Below are 20,173 nucleotides of genomic sequence, written 5' to 3'. Positions count from 1 at the left end.
CCAGCCCTGGGCGGAGATTATAATAGAAAATTGCTCAGTTATGTGACATTGGATTTCTGTGTTAAAGAGATATAGATATATATATATAAACAAACCGTATTCCAAAAAAGTTGGGACACTATACAAATTGTGAATAAAAACTGAATGCAGTGATGTGGAGATGGCAAATGTCAATATTTTATTTGTAATAGAACATAGATGACAGATCAAACGTTTATTCCGAGTAAATTTATCATTTTAAAGGAAAAATACGTTGATTCACATTCTCACGGTGTCAACAAATCCCCAAAAAGTTGGGACAAGTAGCAATAAGAGGCTGGAAATTTAAGATTACACTTACCGGTAATCACTTTTCCATAAGCCCATGACAGCACCCTTGAGAGACCGCCTCCATCCAGGACAGGAAACAGGAACTTTCGTGGAGAGCTCATAAGGAGGAGCATGGCCCCGAGACCACCAGTTAATCGCAAGAACTTGTCCTAGACCACACTCTTCTCTTTTTTTTTTTTTTTTTTTTGTATATGTATATATATATATTTTTTTTTTATATATATATTTTTTTTTTTTTTTTTTTTTTTTTTTTTTATATGTATATCAGGGTGGGAATAAACCCGGGTGCTGTCATGGGCTTATGGAAAAGTGATTACCGGTAAGTGTAATCTTAAATTTCCCTTTCGCCCATGACAGCACCCTTGAGAGACGACTAGAATAGAAATCCCTTTATTTCTTAGGGTGGGACTACCGCCTGGAGGACTTTCCTACCGAAGGCTAGCTGTTCTCTATTGCCTAGGTCCAATCTGTAGTGACGGAAGAAGGTGCCAGGCGACTGCCATGTGGCTGCTCTACAAATTTGTTCTAAGGTAGCGTCAGCCCTTTCTGCCCAAGTGGTGGAGACTGATCTTGTAGAATGAGCACCAAAGCCCCCCGGGGGAGCCTTTCCAGCTGAAGAATAGGCCAAATTAATGGCTCTCACGATCCATCTGGAAAGGGTTTTAGAAGAGGCTGGGAGGCCCTTATTTTTCCCACTAAACTGAATGAAGAGTTTTGAGGTTTTCCTCCACTGACTAGTAACCTCCAGATAATGAGATAGGCATCTTTTTACATCTAAACAGTGCAGTTTTTCCTCTTTTTCATTTCTCGGATCTTGGCACAGGGAAGGAAGGATAATGTCCTGCGTTCTATGAAACATAGAAACCACTTTCGGTAAGAAGGAAGGATCTGGTTTAATAAGAACCCTATCATCTAAGATGTTAGTGTAAGGAGGCGAGGTAGAGAAGGCTGAAATCTCACCAACCCTCCTTGCTGAGGTAATTGCCACAAGAAACGCTGTTTTGAAAGACAAGATCTTTATAGGTAACTGTTTAAGTGGCTCAAAGGGAGGTTCTGTGAGGCTAGTAAGGACCAAGTTGAGGTCCCAGGGGGGAATTGAAGGTCCAGGTATAGGCCTAAGCCTGCTGATGGCTTTAAAGAATCTTCGGACCCACGGGTGGCTAGCGATGGGAGAATCAAAGAACGCACTCAAAGCGGATACCTGTACTTTAAGAGTACTTGGCCTCAAATTTTTTTCATGTCCAGCTTGCAAAAAATCTAAAATCCTACACATAGGTGGGGGATTTAAAGGATTCACTGGATCCTTGGCAAACTTCTGGAAGGTGTTCCAAATCCTGAGATAAATAGAGGAGGTGACATCCTTTCTGCAGGATAGTAAAGTGGAAACTACGCTCTTGGAGAGTCCTCTACTTTCTAGGATTTCCCCCTCAAGAGCCATGCTGTTAGGTGTAGCTGCTTCACACTCGGATGATTGACTGGTCCTTGGGATAGAAGATCTTGCCACTCCGGGAGAATCCAAGGGTCCGTCAAGGATAGCTTCCTCAACCAGGTGAACCAGGTTCTTCTGGGCCAGAAAGGAGCAATTAAGATCACTGTTGTTCTTTCTTGTCTCAGCTTCTGTAAGAATCTTGGAAGAAGTCTTAATGGAGGAAAGGCGTAGAGGAGCTGGTTCGGCCAGGGAAGGGAGAAGGCATCTATCCCTGTTGGTGAATCTCTCGTGCTGAGGGAAAAGAAACGATGACACTTTCTGTTTTCTCTGGTGGCGAACAAATCCAGATGAGGACGACCCCAAAGTCGAATTATTTGATCGAACACCATTTGGTTCAGACACCATTCCCCCTGGTCTAGTGTATTTCGACTTAAGAAATCTGCCACTTTGTTTTCTGAACCTTTTAGATGTATTGCCATAAGGGACGGCACAGAAGGAATTATAAGGGAAAAGATATCCGTTGTTAACTGCATAAGATTTTCTGATCTGGTTCCTCCTTGTTTGTTCAGATAGGAGACCACTGTGGCGTTGTCTGAAAAAACTTTTATAGACTTTCCCTGTAGTAAAGGAAGAAACTCTTTTAAGGCGAAAAAGACCGCCCTCAGTTCCCTCATGTTTTGAGAGTCTAGACTCTGCTCTCTTTCCCAAACACCTTGTCTTAAGTACCCTTGGCAACAGGCCCCCCACCCGGCTTTTTATCGGGTCTTTTCCATTCCCTCTGTATTAAAAACTTTATATTCTCGTTAACGGGAAATACTCTAGATTTTTTCTGCCCGAGATCACCAAACATGATATCCTGAACGGATCTTGGGTCTTTGGGTTCGTCTACTTTCATAGTCGCACGAACTGCTTTTAGTAAAGCTTCCGTATCATCGGGGGAAAAAAGTGGCCTGCCCGTGGATTCTTCATCCTGGGACGAGTCTGGGCTATCTAGGATTTCTCCCGTATCACTATCCTCTAAGGGATCTGAGTCAGATCTATTAGCCGTGCTTGATCTGGTTCCCAGGGAGGTAGAGGCTACAGCGGGAAAGCTCTTTTTGAAATCTTTCAGGGAATCCGAGACCTCCGTCTTTACCATCTCCCTAATACTCTGTAGAAGGGATGGGGACTCCTCCTCCACTAGTTTCTCAATACAACTTTGACATAGCTTTTTCAACCAAGAGGGGGCCAGTTTCTTTTTACAGACGGCACACTCCTTCCCTCTGGTCTTTGAAATTGCCTTTCTAGGGCCCTCTTTTGTAGTCTAAATGCAGGAAGAAACAAGAGGGAAAGGAGATTTAGCCTAAAAAATGAAATAAATGGTGGGGAATGATCCCCCTTACCCCACCAGGAGTACCGGTCTGATCTCATGACCCTCCTGTTGATCGGCGCGTAGGGCACTCTCCTCCTCCATACTGCTGTGGGATAGAGAGTGACTCCCCGGATCCAAAGGAAATCTGGCTTCCTGTAAGGCTGGCTGGCTGGCTGGGCTGCTGCTGACCGTGCGCCTGTGGGTCCAATCTCCTCGGTCGGGTCCTGCTGGAAACCCTCTGCGGCCTAAGTAGGAGAAGGCACTTCCTACTTCCTGGAACGCACGCTGCGTGCGTTCCAAAAACCGGAAGTCTCTACCGAGACCCGGATCTCGCTGGGATCGCGAGATTTTAGTTCCCCCTGCGCGCGGCAAGAAGAAGGCCCCGGCCCGCCTGAGCACTGTCGGGCAGGACCGGCGTGCCGAACGCACCTCTCGGTGAGCCCGGGACTGCAGAGTATCGCCAGCGCAGCGTAAGCCAGACCCCAGCAGCAGACACCAGACTCCGGCCGGCGGCTCCTAGAGGAGACTTATGCCGGAACAGGTAACCCCACTTTAGAACAATTCCTCCGGGGCCCTGCAGCCTAGCTTTTCTCTCCTCTCTCCACGAACCGTCCTCTGTCTAGGACAGGAAACAGGAACTGGTGGTCTCGGGGCCATGCTCCTCCTTATGAGCTCTCCACGAAAGTTCCTGTTTCCTGTCCTGGATGGAGGCGGTCTCTCAAGGGTGCTGTCATGGGCGAAAGGGAAAAAGTAAATTTGAGCATAACGAAGAGCTGGAAGACCAATTAACACTAATTAGGTCAATTGGCAACATGATTGGGTATAAAAAGAGCTTCTCAGAGTGGCAGTGTCTCTCAGAAGCCAAGATGGGTAGAGGATCACCAATTCCCACAATGTTGCGCAGAAAGATAGTGGAGCAATATCAGAAAGGTGTTACCCAGCGGAAAATTGCAAAGACTTTGTATCTATCATCATCAACTGTGCATAACATCATCCGAAGATTCAGAGAATCTGGAACAATCTCTGTGCGTAAGGGTCAAGGCCGTAAAACCATACTGGATGCCCGTGATCTCCGGGCCCTTAAACGACACTGCACCACAAACAGGAATGCTACTGTAAAGGAAATCACAGAATGGGCTCAGGAATACTTCCAGAAACCATTGTCAGTGAACACAATCCACCGTGCCATCTGCCGTTGCCAGCTGAAACTCTACAGTGCAAAGAAGAAGCCATTTCTAAGCAAGATCCTCAAGCTCAGGCGTTTTCACTGGGCCAGGGATCATTTAAAATGGAGTGTGGCAAAATGGAAGACTGTTCTAGTGGTCAGACGAGTCACGATTCTTTTTGGAAATCTGGGACGCCATGTTATCCGGACCAAAGAGGACAAGGACAACCCAAGTTGTTATCAATGCTCAGTTCAGAAGCCTGCATCTCTGATGGTGTGGGGTTGCATGAGTGCGTGTGGCATGGGCAGCTTGCATGTCTGGAAAGGCACCATCAATGCAGAAAAATATATTTAGGTTCTAGAACAACATATGCTCCCATCCAGACGTCATCTCTTTCAGAGAAGAGCCTGCATTTTTCAACAAGATAATGCCAGACCACATTCTGCATCAATCACAACATCATGGCTGCGTAGGAGAAGGATCCGGGTACTGAAATGGCCAGTCTGCAGTCCAGATCTTTCACCTATAGAGAACATTTGGCGCATCATAAAGAGGAAGGTGCAACAAAGAAGGCCCAAGACAATTGAACAGTTAGAGGCCTGTATTAGACAAGAATGGGAGAGCATTCCTATTTCTAAGGCCTCATGCACACGACCGTTGTGTGCATCCGTGGCCGTTGTGCCGTTTTCCTTTTTTTTTCACGGACCCATTGACTTTCAATGGGTCCGTGGAAAAATCGGAAATGCACCGTTTGGCAGCCGCATCCGTGATCCGTGTTTCCTGGCCGTGAAAAAAATATGACCTGTCCTATTTTTTTCACGGCCAACGGTTCACGGACCCATTCAAGTCAATGGGTCCGTGAAAAATCACGGATGCACACAAGATTGTCATCCGTGTCCGTGATCCGTGTCCGTGATCCGTGTCCGTTTTTTCCTATCATTTCAATGGCAAACTTGACTTAGATTTTTTTTTCATTTTTCATGTCCGTGGATCCTCCAAAAAACAAGGAAGACCCACGGACGAAAAAACGGTCACGGATCACGGACCTACGGACCCCGTTTTTGCGGACCTTAAAAAAAAACGGTCGTGTGCATGAGGCCTAAACTTGAGAAACTGGCCACCTCGGTCCCCAGACGTCTGTTGAGTGTTGTAAGAAGAAGGGGAGATGCCACACAATGGTGAAAATGGCCTTGTCCCAACTTTCTGGGGATTTGTTGACACCATGAAATTCTGATTCAACATATTTTCCCCTTAAAATGGTACATTTTCTCAGTTTAAACTTTTGTTCCGTGATTTATGTTCTATTCTGAATAAAATATTAGAAGTTGGCACCTCCACATCATTGCATTCAGTATTTATTCACGATTTGTATAGTGTCCCAACTTTTTTAGAATCCGGTTTGTGTATTTATGAGCGTACTTGTGTTTACAAGTTTGGCGCACAAGGTTCAGGTTAGCTAAGAATTCCGTTATGGATTCCGCTACCACGGACCATAAGTTATTGTCCGTGGTAGCAAAATCCATAACGGAATTCTTAGCTAACCCAAACCTTGTGCGCCAAACTTGAAAACACAAGTAAGGACTGTGTTCTAGTCCAAAATACATGGGGAATTCGGTCAGTACCGCTGTATTTTAATGGTCTACAATAAAGTGGATTATTTTTTATGGAACTGCAGTTGGTGCTGGACATATTTTTTCTTAATGTTGAAATGTAGTCTACTAGCTTGGCTGTCAGGGATCATAGATACATTAGGAGGCAGCATCCATATATTCAGATTATAGCCTACATGGGATTGTTTCTGAGCAGGCACACGCAGATGAATTTTCTGCAGTCTGATCTTACCCCTTACCACTGCAGCGATTTCTGACATGTTTCAGCCCTGCCTTCCAAGAATCACAACTTGAGCCTACACAGAGATAAAGTATAAGGAAAGATCTGCTCCTGTTCTGTGTTTAAAGCCATACCTGTTTTTTGCTCATAATCACTGATGGAAATCACTGACCGAACACTGACGTGTGAATCAGTCCTAAATCATGTGTTTTACTTAGGGCTCCTTCACACTTGCGGCAGGACGGATCCGGCAGGCTGGTCTCCCTGTCGGATCCGTCCTTCCGTTGTTTCGCCGAGCCGCCGCTTCGTCCCCATTGACTATAATAGGGACGGGGGCTGAGCTCCGGCACAGCACGGCGGTGCACGGCGAAAGCCGCCGGACTAAAAAGGCCTGCATGTCCGACTTTAGTCTGGCGGCTTTTGCCGTACACCGCCGTGCTGCGCCGGTGCTCAGCCCCGTCCCCATTATAGTCAATGGGGATGGAGCGGCGGTCCGGCGAAACAGCGGAAGGACAGAGCCGACAGGGAGACCAGCCTGCCGGATCCGTCCTGCCGCAAGTGTGAAGGAGCCCTTACAGAGACAGAATTTTTTGTTTTGTTTTGGCCATTTTAGAAAATGTGAGAAAAGGACGTGCAGCCACATTTGTTGTCACTTCTAAATTCTCAGAAGATAAATCAACTTTAATAAAGGATGACATCCATGTGATGTCCGAGTTGCATCCATTTTTTTTTGCAGATTTATTGTAACAATGCCTGTCCTTGTCCGCATAATGAAAAAAGAATAGGACTTCTATTTTTTTTGGGGCGGAACGGACATGCGGACACGAAATGCACACAGAGTCATTTCCGGTTTTATTCAAGCCCCTTTGAAATGAATGGTTCCGCATAAGGACCTGTAAAAAAAAAGGAACGGAAATGGAAGAAAAATATGTTCATGTGCAACTGAAAAATGAACATAGTTAAGAGCTGGACAACAGCCGATCTATTGATTTAGGCCCGTTTCACATCTGCCGGTCCTCGCTCCAGTGAGTGCTGCCACCTCCTCAGCATACACTGTATAGCGCCTGTGTCTGGTATTGCAGCCCACTCAAGTTTACTTAAATTGAACTAAGTTGCACATAGGTCATGTGACCACTGAATGTGACATCATGGCCTAGGAAGCGTCAGCACCATGGCCTCTTAAAACAGCTGTGGGGGTCCCGGGAGCTTGACCCGCACTGATCAGATATTGACCTATCCTGGAGACAGGCCACCAGTACTGAACTGGACAATCCCTGCAGTCCACAATGCACGAGGCACCGGCCCTGCGCGGACCCTTTCTGCGATCCTCAAGATCCAGTCCGCACTGCAAGAAATAGAACATTCTATTTTTTGGTGGTACGGAGGCTCAGACAGAAATCCCACTGAAGCACTTTGTAGTGTTTCCAACCCATGCCTCCGCTCAGCTCCATATCTTGCGTACCCTTTCAATTGAATAGGTCTGCATCCGTAATACAGAGCGCACACGGCCGGTGCCTGTATATTGCGGACCTGCTGTTTGAGGGCCACGCACGTTCGTGTGCATGAACCCTTAAACTGTATGAGGTTACAGAAACATCATTCTGGAAGACCTGAGATAGTCTTGCTGCATCTGGAAGTCAAATTAACTTCTTATCAGTTCAAGAAAAACCTTTTTTTAGTATTCTCTCAACACATGAAAAGTTGCAGTAGGCTGCGATTACAAATCTCCCATCGTTTTGGTTCTCCTGCTCCCATGCAGACTAGCCTCCCCATGATCAGAGAGAGCAAACAGACTGGGTAGGGTGATCCTTCAGTCCTGTTCTCTTCTACCTCTAGCCAGCCAGTAGTAAACGAATGGAAGAAAGAAGGAGATTAACATGGTCTGCCAGCATATATTGCAGTTTCATTGTATATAGAAGCAGTCAGGAAGTGAGACTAGCAGGAGTGTTAAATTATGCAGATCCCGTCATTATATTTCTATGTATGTGAGGTGCTAAACAGGAATTATACTTACTAGTAGTCAGCCGAAACTCATAAATGTTTCAAAAATTCTGGAAGGAAATCAGTCTCCAAAATCCTCTTCTGTTGTTGACTACCGTAGTCCACAATACCAATTAGTGACAGCCTCTATTGTTTTTCCTGGAGATAGCAATTGCTGCACTTACAATGACACATGTTCAAGGCGTTATTCACCCCTTGGGGGCCGCTCGGGCAGACTCCCTAGCATGGCCAGACCAGCAGAGGAAATCATACTTACCCGATCCTTCGTCCCCTTCCTCCCGGGCTGCTGCAGCTCAGGGCTCCCCACATCAACAATTGGTTGGTCAGCGGTGACGTGTCTCCCATGTGTCATGTCACTGGGTCACATGACACATTGGCTGTAGTGGTGACGTGTCTCCTATCATTGGTTGCAGCGGCCACATGACCTTCGTCATACCAGATGTTGACACGGGGACACCTGCAGCAGCGTGTGGGGGTTGCGAAAGAGCCAAAACCCAGCAGTAGGGATCAGGGTAGCATGATTCCCTCTGCCAGCCCGGCCACGCTGGAGAAGTTTATCCCGGGTCCACTGCCAGCAGATTAACTCTGGGTGTTTACACAGGTAGAGATCTCCCCCTCTAGCTCCAGCGGCTCCCCGCGATGGTTGCCATAGCAAAGTGCAATCTACGGAAGGCTATGAGGCCCAGCCTCCAAGGTTAACAAAGGTTGAATATTTTGAGAGTAGTTTATAAAATGGGGTTATCCATATGTGATTTGTATTATGTCAGCCTTTCAAAGTCACTTCATAGCTAAATTGGCCCTTAAAAAAGTCAGTTTTTGAAGTTTTCTTGAAAATCTAACGTCCTAAAAAAATATTTACAAACATCTACAAAATGACGCCAACGTCAAGTAGATATACTAGTACAGTGCTGGCCGGGTCTTTAAAGATGGGGCCCTCTGTGGAGTGGGCGCCATAGCTGCAGGGGGGCCTTCTTTTTGAAAAAGCAGACACCCACATGTCAATCCTGACCACAGCATCCGAGCACACACTTCTGGGTATTCTCCAGGTCCTTCCGGTGACGATCGTGTATGCAGTAGAGAATGACAAGAGGCCGCTGCACAGTGTTTTCTATGGAGCCCCTGTCTGTACCAAGGCTCCATAGGAAACTAGTACATTTCTCATAGACTCCAATGCATTAGCAATGAATAGCAATATAATGATTGCCTGTTTATAGTGCCCTATATAAAAATTCTAATCACCTCCCCTTTCACCCCCAAAAAAATAAACAATTAACCATAAAATATATTTTGCCCATATGACAGATCACCAAAAAATGGCCGATTCGCTGTTTTTGGACACTTCATTTCCCACAAACAATTAAATAAAAAAAGTGATCAAGAAGTCGTACACAACTCAGAATAGTATCAATGAAAAGTACAGATCGGCCTGCAAAAAATGAGCCCTAAAAAAGCTTCAGACACGTAACTACAAAAAAGTTAGAGGGGTCAGAATATCGAACAAGGACTGTCACAGATGCGCCTCATTTATGACGAGGCACAAAGCGTTAAAAAGCAGATCTAAGGCCTCATGCACACGAATGTATGAGTTCCTGTTTCCGTATTGTGGACCACATATGCGGATCCGCAATAAACGGATACCGTTTCGTGTGCATTCCGCATCACGGATGCGCACCCATTCACTTGAACGGTGCGGAATGGAAGCACGGAACAAAGTCACTACAGAGTGCTTCTGTGGGGCTCCATTCCGCAAAAAGATAGGACATGTCCTATCTTTTTGCAAAACGGACGAATGCAGAGCCATTCAAGTTGAATGGGTCTGGATTCATCCCGGCGGCCGTACGGAAGTTGCCCGTGCATTGGGGACCGCCGTGTGAATGAGCCCTAAGTAAATGTGCCACAATGAGTTTTCCCGGAGCACCAGATCATATCCCTGCAACATTGCTGACAAATATCTGTTTCTGCAGGTCACAGGTTTAAGGAGTCAAGTGTCACACAGTGCTGCGTAGCCTTCAGCAGTTCTCAGGAGGCTTGGCACAAGCGTCTGTCTACAGTATGTGCTTTCAAATAAGCGGTCACTGAAAAAAAGAAGAAAAACTGGCACATCATGCTAGGATCCAAGTGACGGCAGATTGTTCAGAGGTTTACTTTGTTTTTCCCTCACTGAAAGGGTACATTATACAAGAGCAAGTCCAGCTATGTTCACATGTTTGCACTGCATGCACAGCGTATGCACCAGGAAATCTCCCCGCACGCATGGGATTTTTTTAGCTGCACTTCCCCATTCATCTGATAAGGCTGGTAGACATTTCTTTCTACTGCATAGACAACCGCGTTTCTTGATGCACAGGCAACCCACAAAAGGTATACAGTACACGTATAACATTGCGGCCTATGTATGCCTACACGTTTCATCAGGAAACCCTCTTAGTGTATACAGCTGATGGGTGGCTTGAACACATGTAACACAGCCTTGACTTATCGAGGGTCATTTTCTGGCATAACAGAAGTGCACAACATTTTGTTGCATGCCGTTTTTACGCTGTCCTTGCCCCTTGGGAGTGGTGGGGGTCAGCTGGGACATCGTCCCTGGCAAATGTACCAACAGGTTGAAACACGTGGAAAAGACGAGTAAAATCTGCTCCAGTCAGGGGCTGAAGTAGTTTTCACGCCAAGTGCACGGACTGCCAGATGTTGCCACGCATCATAAGGCCTCATGCACGCGACCATGTGTCGGCCTCGCCCGTGCTGAGGTTCGTAATGCAGGGGCAGTGACCGTGTGGCTGCTGTCTGCAGATACTTATTCACTTGAATGAGGCCCGCAATTTGCATCCGACGGCCCACACCGCAACATGCACTACTCTTTTGCGGTGCGGAAGCACGGACAGAAAACCTACGGAAACACTCTATAGTGCTTCCGTGCCTCCGTTCCGCACTGCACCTTCTAGATTGCGGACCCGTTCAAGTTAATGGGTCCGTATCTGTGATGCGGTCTATAAATGTCCGCTGTTTGCGGGCCGCAAAATGGGTACTGGCCAACAACGGCCGTGTGCATGAGGTCTAAATTAGGTGGTTCCTCCAGCTGTGCAGTGACTATCAAAGACCAACGTTAAAGCCAGTCTTTGATTAATGACCCCCGTTGGGTACAATCACACTGTGGTGCACTGCGGTCGCGTACCATGCGGCTGTCAGGGCCGCTGCAGGGTCCAATTAAACTAACACCACATGGCAACCATTATATCATGCAGCCATTAACAATGCAAACCAACCAAACAGTGTGGTCTTTATTAGTTTAAACGGCAGCGCGGTATTCGACCGCAGCACGGCTGCACCATCATGTCATTGTGCTCTTATAAAACAGTTATGGATTATCCACAACACAACCGAGAACCTAAAACCTTGCCTGACACCACTCAACTATGTATGGCTGTATGTATGTGAGGCTTCATTTACATGTCCCTGTCAATGCCTGGGACGGTCAGTGTGTCATCCTTTACAACATCCGTTTTGCCCTCAGTGTGTCGTCCATATTCCACGAGCACTGCTAGGCTGAAAACGGATTGCTGTAGCCTCTCCTATCCATGGTTAGTGAAAGCCATTGACAACACTAATGCCCCCCATGTTCTGCCAGTGCTTTTCACAGACCCCTAAACTTCACAGGGTGTGTCATGTTTGCAACACGGACAAAAATACGGCATGTCCGTGAGGCCTCCTGCACACGACCATATCTGGTTTTGGTTCGAAAATTACGGTTTCGGTCCGTGTGCATCCTGCAATTTTGGCAGGACCCACTGTAAGGCTACTTTCACACTTGCGTTCGTCGGTCCGCTCGTGAGCTCCGTTTGAAGGAGCTCACGAGCGGACCCGAACGCCTCCGTCCAGCCCTGATGCATGGAGCGGATCCGCTCAGACTGCATCAGTCTGGCGGCGTTCAGCCTCCGCTCCGCTCGCCTCCGCACGGCCAGGCGGACAGCTGAACGCTGCTTGCAGCGTTCAGCTGTCCGCCTGGCCGTGCGGATCCGTGCAGACTTACAATGTAAGTCAATGGGAACGGATCCGTTTGAAGATGACACCATATGGCTCAATCTTCAAGCGGATCCGTCCCCCATTGACTTTACATTGAAAGTCTGAACGGATCCGCTCAGGCTACTTTCAGACTTAGAAATTTTTCTAAGTTATTAATGCAGACGGATCCGTGCTGAACGGAGCCTCCGTCTGCATTAATATGATCGGATCCGTTCAGAACGGATCCGATCAAGCGCAAGTGTGAAAGTAGCCTTAAAACGGAGAAGAACAGAACAGGTTCTATAATTTACGGCATGGCTGCGGATCTATAGAAATTAATGGGTCCGAGTGGGAACCGGAAAAAAATGTGGATCGGACACAGACCAAAAATACTTTGCATGAGGCCAGCCACATTAAATTAATGGGTCCATGCGCTGTCCGTGCAGAACACCATTCTGCAGTAACACCGCGAAATATATTGTATATGTCCGGGCGTACCCTAACAATGCCCGATTTATAAAATCAGATGATGTATCTTTATAGGACCTTGGTCAAGCAAGGTACACAAGGTTGTATAGATGCTCACCTGCCTGGTGTCATGCAAGGTGCTCAAAGTCTGACTGACTCACCCCGTCAGGAAGGGAGGTATAAAGTAAAAATGCTTAGTTAGTAGACTGGTACGCTATATCTGGTGACCAGCAGAGAACCGACATGGCATTGGTGAATAATTAAACTTATTTTATTCTCAATATTAATATTAAAATAATGTAAAATAAAAGTAAAAATTAAAACAGTGGTAGGAAGAAGGGGGATGATCGGTATAGGTCACAATAAGCATAAAAAATAAAATAAAAAATACATAAAATTGTATGAAAAATATATTTTTTAAAAAGGGTATACAGAGGTATATAAAATGCAGTCTCCGCGGGGAGGAATTAATACTGGGGCCATATTAATCCCTCCCCGCGGAGACTGCATTTTATATACCTCTGTATACCCTTTTTTTTAAAATATTTTTCATACAATTTTATGCATTTTTTTTTTTTTACGCTTATTGTGACTTCCTACCACTGTTTGTATTTTTACTTTATTTTAATATGAATAGCATGAATAAAATAAGTTTCATTATTCACCAATCCCACGTCTGTCACCAGATACAGTATGCCAGCCTACTAACTAAAAAAGGTCAGCAATAACATGCCTACAGCTCGGTTCACATTGTGCAGGTTTGGGGTACAGGCACACACTGCGTATTATGTGCAGAACATCCATAGAGTAATACAGCACCGGCTCATGTACCTACGCGTGGACATTGACCTGCAGTGCGGATTCTGAATCTTGTGTGGGAATTTTCAGTGCAGATTTCACCCTTCGCGATGTCGACAGTGTCCCACCGCGCGGTGGTGACTGGAGCTAAACTACTGCCGGCTCGCGATGCGGCTTTGCGAGGGGTCTGCGCAGTAACTGCACCAAGAATGGACCTGTGCCGGTTTTGAATCTGCATTAGGGCTTTTGCACACGACCGTATGTATTTTGTCATTCACGGACCTGCATGACATCTGTGTGAGGTCTGCTTTTTATCTTTTTTTTTTTTTTTTTTCCCCAGCCATTGACTTCAATGGGTCAGTGGTCTGCATTTTGTGGACAAGTACAGGACATGTTCTATCTTTTTGTGGAACGGACACATTGACAATCTGGTCGTGTGGATGAGCCCTAAATGACACTGCTGTGTACACTTAGCCTTGCAGTGTTTATTGGCCAAAACGTGAAGTGAAAAGGAATAGTTATGATAGAAATCTTTACGTTCCCTTTGGGATGTCTCTACAAATCCCCATCCCCCAATACACTGTATTAGGCTACTTTCACACTGGCGTTTCAGGGTCCGCTTGTGAGATCCGTTTCAGAGCTCTCACAAGCGGCCCAAAACGGATCAGTTCAGCCCCAATGCATTTTAAATATATAAAGGATCTGTTCAGAATGCATTAGTTTGGCTGCGTTTGGTCTCAGTTCCGCTTTTGAGGCGGACACCAAAACGCAGCTTGCAGCGTTTTGATGTCCGCCTGATGATGCAGTGCCAAACAGATCCGTCCTGACACACAATGTAAGTCAATGATGGGGACGGATCCATTTTCACTGACAAAATTTGGTGCACTTGAAAACGGATCCGTCCCCAATTCACTTTCGACGTAAGGGCTTTTTTTTTTGAATGAATAATGCAAACGGATCCGTCCTGACTTACAATGTAAGTCAATGGGGACGGATCCGTTTTTCACTGACACAATTGAAAACGGATCCGTCCCCCATTGACTTTCAATGTAAGTCAATATGGATCTGTTTTGACAGACTTGTTTTTTTGAATGAATAATGCAAACAGATCCGTTCTGAACGGATAGAAGCGTTTGCGTTATTGGTGCGGATCCGTCTTTGCAGATACAAGACGGATCCACCTCGAACGCAGGCGTGAAAGTTGCCTTAACCTGGTCTACAAATGGAAAAAAATAAAAAATTAATAGATAAATAATAATCAGGCCTCGGAAGTGGAGATCCTGCATAGGCACACACAGAGGATCTGTTTCTGGGCACTACATAGCAGGTACCTGGCAACACAACCTTTCCAGACACATTATATTTAGCAAGAGGCAAGGAAGCGTGGGAGCACGGTGAGGATGACGTCGGTGCCAGGGCTGTATACTGTGCTGGGGGCTGCTCGTCCATCCAGCCAAGTATCTGGTCATTTCAGATCCAAAACAAGCTTCTAATCAATTAAAACCCGCCACACCAAGCAACCCAGGAAGTCTGGGAAATTCCAAAATGCACTTGGATGCAATGTATGTTCCTGATTTCGGACTAAAAGGGATCCCCGCATTCACCAGCAACCTTTGTGTTGCAGTCCATGGCGTTGAGTCTCCCTCACTGCACTGGGGGATTTAGGGCTCATTCACACAACCGCATTTTTTGGTCTGCATCCTATCCAGATATGGACCCGTTGACTTCACGGTGTGCTGTCCACATCTGTATGTCCATTCCGCTGCCCCATAAAAAATAAAAAAAATAGAACATGTCCTATTCTTGTCTGTTTTAGAACAGTTCTATAGCGGGCAGGACGTTTCAGTGCGCAAAATTAGGAACAGACACGGCTGGTTAGGAGTGTTTTGCGGACCACAAAACCGGCCGTGCACGTGAGCCCTTAATCATATAACTAGGGAATGGCAAACCTGCAGCTTTTTCACATTTTTCTGCATCACGTGAATGGAATCTTGAAAAAAAACAAAAACTTTTTTTCTTCGTTTTTTTATTATAATAAACCATGAAATTCTGTTGTACATTTTTTTTTTTTTTGACTTGGAGTCGATTTTTTTTTTTACAACTTTTTCCTCCCTTTAGAGAAGTTCATGGGAAAAAAAACTAATCAAATAGACACACCCAGAACATAATACCATCTAAAAAAAAAAAAAAACCCAAGGGAGCAAGAAGAAAAATTAAAAAAAGAGACCACTACATAAAGAAAAGTATGAGGGATGTTTTATAACTTCCCATTCGCCAGCATGGAATATCCACACAGTAAATAAAACAAGACAAAAAACGCATTTAGCAAAATAAGCTGTAATGTGAAACGACCCTTAACCAAAAACGAGTTGATAGCGGCCAAAATCCATGTCAGAAAGTAAATCTGGTGCCAGGTATAGAAGCCAAGAGTGCCCACTGATTAGACAGGGGTGTCAATGGGACATAGGCAGATAGAATAGGACACGTAGACTGACCTGAGGAGTCGGGGTGGGCAGGCCGGCGGGCACACGGCGGCGGTCGCTCCTCCACACAGGCGGCCACTGTGCCGAGTGCTGAGCTGTGGAAGGTTTTCCCCTCACTTCTGCTCGCAGCCAATCACGTGACCCCGCGAGCTGACACCGCAGCACTGAACCCTGGACGGGACGCAAGATGGAGCGCTGGCAGCTGCCTCACTAATGTTACGTCCGGGAAGGTTGAAGCGACTCCTGCTGTGTGTACATTAGGACAAATAACAATGGGAGTGATGGAGTTTCCTTAACCAACTGGCAGCTATGCCCCATTAAGCTACCAGACGATTGTTCGACCTGTGTGTACTAAACTGAAGACAATGTAGGAGCGCGGGCTCGGCTCCAGCTTTCTGAACAAACGGAGGCAGCTGCCTGGACACGTAACCGCACACACAGGTCGCTAAGAGGAACGGTGCTGATGCTACGACCAATCATATGACAGTTCTTACTTGGAGGATAGGTGGAAAAAGGAAGCAGCAATCTGATTGGTTGCTGTGGCGCCGAGCGCGTCCTCCCTACACAGTTTAGCTTCATAGGTTACAATGTATCCGTACAGCCGCTCCAGATTTACGGCATAACTGCCATGGAAAGAAAATGGAGTCCTTCCATTGATTTCTGTGGCACAGGCTGAGCCCCTCCATTCATGTCTGTGGCACAGGCTGAGCCCCTCCATTCATGTCTGTGGCACAGGCTGAGCCCCTCCATTCATGTCTGTGGCACAGGCTGTGCCCCTCCATTCATGTCTGTGGCACAGGCTGAGCCTTTCCATTTATGTCTGTGGCACAGGCTGAGCCCCTCCATTCATGTCTGTGGCACAGGCTGAGCCCCTCCATTCATGTCTGTGGCACAGGCTGAGCCCCTCCATTCATGTCTGTGGCACAGGCTGACCCCCTCCATTCATGTCTGTGGCACAGGCTGAGCCCCTCCATTCATGTCTGTGGCACAGGCTGAGTCCCTCCATTCATGTCTGTGGCACAGGCTGAGCCTTTCCATTCATGTCTGTGGCACAGGCTGAGCCCCTCCATTCATGTCTGTGGCACAGGCTGAGCCCCTCCATTCATGTCTGTGGCACAGGCTGACCCCCTCCATTCATGTCTGTGGCACAGGCTGAGCCCCTCTATTCATGTCTGTGGCACAGGCTGAGCCCCTCTATTCATGTCTGTGGCACAGGCTGAACCCCTCCATTCATGTCTGTGGCACAGGCTGAGCCCCTCCATTCATGTCTGTGGCACAGGCTGAGCCCCTCCATTCATGTCTGTGGCACAGGCTGAGCCCCTCCATTCATGTCTGTGGCACAGGCTGAGCCTTTCCATTTATGTCTGTGGCACAGGCTGAGCCCCTCCATTCATGTCTGTGGCACAGGCTGAGCCCCTCCATTCATGTCTGTGGCACAGGCTGAGCCCCTCCATTAATGTCTGTGGCACAGGCTGACCCCCTCCATTCATGTCTGTGGCACAGGTTGAGTCCCTCCATTCATGTCTGTGGCACAGGCTGACCCCCTCCATTCATGTCTGTGGCACAGGCTGAGCCCCTCCATTCATGTCTGTGGCACAGGCTGAGCCCCTCCATTTATGTCTGTGGCACAGGCTGAGCCCCTCCATTTATGTCTGTGGCACAGGCTGAGCCCCTCCATTCATGTCTGTGGCACAGGCTGACCCCCTCCATTCATGTCTGTGGCACAGGCTCAGTCCCTCCATGTCTGTGGCACAGGCTGAGCCCCTCCATTCATGTCTGTGGCACAGGCTGAGCCTTTCCATTTATGTCTGTGGCACAGGCTCAGTCCCTCCATGTCTGTGGCACAGGCTGAGTCCCTCCATTGATGTCTGTGGCACATGCTGAGTCCCTCCATGGAATTCTGTGGCACAGGCTGGGCCCCTCCATTCATGTCTGTGGCACAGGCTGAGCCCCGTCCGTAGTGTATTAAGGATCCGCAATTTGCAGATCTGCAATACACCCGGCCAGCACCCCTATAGAAATGCCTATTCTTGTTCACAATTGCAGACGTGTGAATGGAGCCTTATCAAACTGGTGTAAAGTAGAACAGGCTTAGTTGCTCATAGCAACCAATCAGATCCCACCTTTTATTTTTCACAGCTCCTTTGGAAAATGAAAGATGGAATCTTATTTTGGGGAAAGGGGGTGATTAGAATTTTTATATTTAAAAAGGATCTATATATTTATTTATATATATATATATATATATATATATTTATTTTTATTTTTTAATGTTCCCATAGGGATCTAGAACATGCAATCATTACATTGCTACTCTCATAGACTCCAATGCATTACACTGTGTTCCAATGGAGCCTGGCCATAGGCAGCCTCAGATCATTCAGGAGGATCGAAGCTGCCGCACACAATATCCGTCCCTCTCGATCCTCACTAAGGGGAGCCATTGCGGGTCCAGGGGCTCGCGCTTCCGGGTAATTTAGCTCCCAGATTTCCTGGTCACATTTGACCACGGCATCTGAGGGGGTTCATATATGGAGCTGGGCAGGAAGGGGTTAAATATGCAGCATGACCATTTGCTGCAGTATCGCTTGTGGGAAAGAGGTCTTAGTGTCCTCACGCAGTAGTCGTGCCCACTTTGACCCTAAAACCCCAGCGCTGCAAGGCATCATTGATAACTACTGAACCGCCGTGAGCCCCTTTCACATCACACTTAGGCTACTTTCACACTAGCGTTCGGGCGGATCCGTTCTGAACGGATCCGCTCATAATAATGCAGACGGAGGCTCCGTTCAGAACGGATCCGTCTGCATTATTTTTAGCATAGAACAGCTAAGTGTGGAAATAGCCTCGTACGGATCCGTCCAGACTTTCAATGTAAAGTCAATGGGGGACGGATCCGCTTGAAGATTGAGCCACATTGTGGCATCTTCAAACGGATCCGTCCCCATTGACTTACATTGAAAGTCTGGACGGATCCGCACGCCTCCGCACGGCCAGGCGGACACCCGAACGCTGCAAGCAGCGTTCAGCTGTCTGCCTGTCCGTGCGGAGGCGAGCGGAGCGGAGGCTGAACGCCGCCAGACTGATGCAGTCTGAGCGGATCCGCCTCCATTCAGACTGCATCAGGGCTGGACGGCTGCGTTCGGGTCCGCTCGTGAGCTCCTTCAAACGGACCAGCGAACGCTAGTGTGAAAGCAGCCTAAGCAGACCCACTCCTCTCCTGTCAGGATATGGCCACATTGCGGGGATAGTGTGGATAAGGCTAGGTCTACACGACAGATCGGGCACAACTACGCGCACTGCGACAGTCGCAGAAAAATCCATCTCGAATAGATTTTTTGCGAGCGTCGCAGTGCGACACCATAGACTATCATTATAAAAATTGTCGCGCGACATTGGTGCGACAAATGTCGTCGTGTAGACCTAGCCTTAGTGGTGTGAAAATGCTACGAAATTTATGCAAATTTGCTCCAGAAATCTACAACATAAATTGACATGGTTGACGTTGAAACCCGCACTACAGATCAAGTTCCAGATGTAGCAGGCGCCAACATCAGGGGGTTAACGCATTGACCCAACAGTGTAACTCAAAACCAACTTTAAGCCGTAGAAGCTTTGCACGTTGTTAGACTAAGCCGGCGTGATAAGCTTGTGTGTTAACGCACCAGGGGTTACTTTACCGCCTGCCACGTCTGTACAGTATGGGCAGCTTTCATACATTTTCTGCATCACGTTGATGACATTTGTTAAAATCTCATCCATTTCACTGCTGCTGTCAATGCTGCAGATTTTCCTCGCACACTTCCGTGGCATTTGTGTGCTTGTACTCCAAAGCCACTTTTACGCTATATGTACACATTATTTGTATGCGGAGAATCCACATGAAGTCAATATCAAAACTGCATACAAGATTGCTAATAAATAGGCCTCATGCACACGACCGCTGTTGTGTCCGTTGTTCCGTTTTCCATGATTTTCTGCGGACCCATTGACTTTCAATGGGTCCGTGGAAAACTCGGCTAATGCACCGTTTGTCATCCGCGTCCGTGATCCGTGTTTCCAGTCCGTGAAAAAAATAGGACCTGTCCTATTTTTTTCACGGACAACGGTACGCGGACCCATTCAAGTCAATGGGTCCGTGAAAAAACACGAAGGCACACAATATTGTCATCCGCGTCTGTTTTTTTCCTATCATTTCCGTGGCAAACTTGACTTAGATTTTTTTTTACTTTCCTTCATGTCTGGTGATCCTCCAAAAATAAAGGAAGACACACGGAAACAAAAACGGACACGGAACAACGGAACCCCGTTTTGC

General features: G+C 47.0%; 2 protein-coding genes across 2 annotated transcripts in view; one reads left to right on the top strand and one right to left on the bottom strand.

Annotated features, from left to right (window-relative positions):
- Positions 1-16,176, bottom strand: part of B3GNT5 (UDP-GlcNAc:betaGal beta-1,3-N-acetylglucosaminyltransferase 5) — an 89,342-nt gene extending 73,166 nt beyond the window's left edge. Inside the window, exon 1 of the mRNA XM_044288563.1 lies at positions 15,871-16,176. The gene's annotated coding sequence lies outside the window, so the exon portion shown is untranslated. The remainder of the gene's footprint in view (positions 1-15,870) is intronic.
- The window catches only part of MCF2L2 (MCF.2 cell line derived transforming sequence-like 2), a 508,793-nt gene that overhangs the window by 305,335 nt on the left and 183,285 nt on the right, over positions 1-20,173 (top strand). The window lies entirely within an intron of this gene.

The sequence above is a fragment of the Bufo gargarizans genome, chromosome 4, assembly GCF_014858855.1.
Source record: "Bufo gargarizans isolate SCDJY-AF-19 chromosome 4, ASM1485885v1, whole genome shotgun sequence".
NCBI lineage: Eukaryota > Metazoa > Chordata > Amphibia > Anura > Bufonidae > Bufo > Bufo gargarizans.
This window is presented reverse-complemented; position numbering and strand designations above follow the sequence as displayed.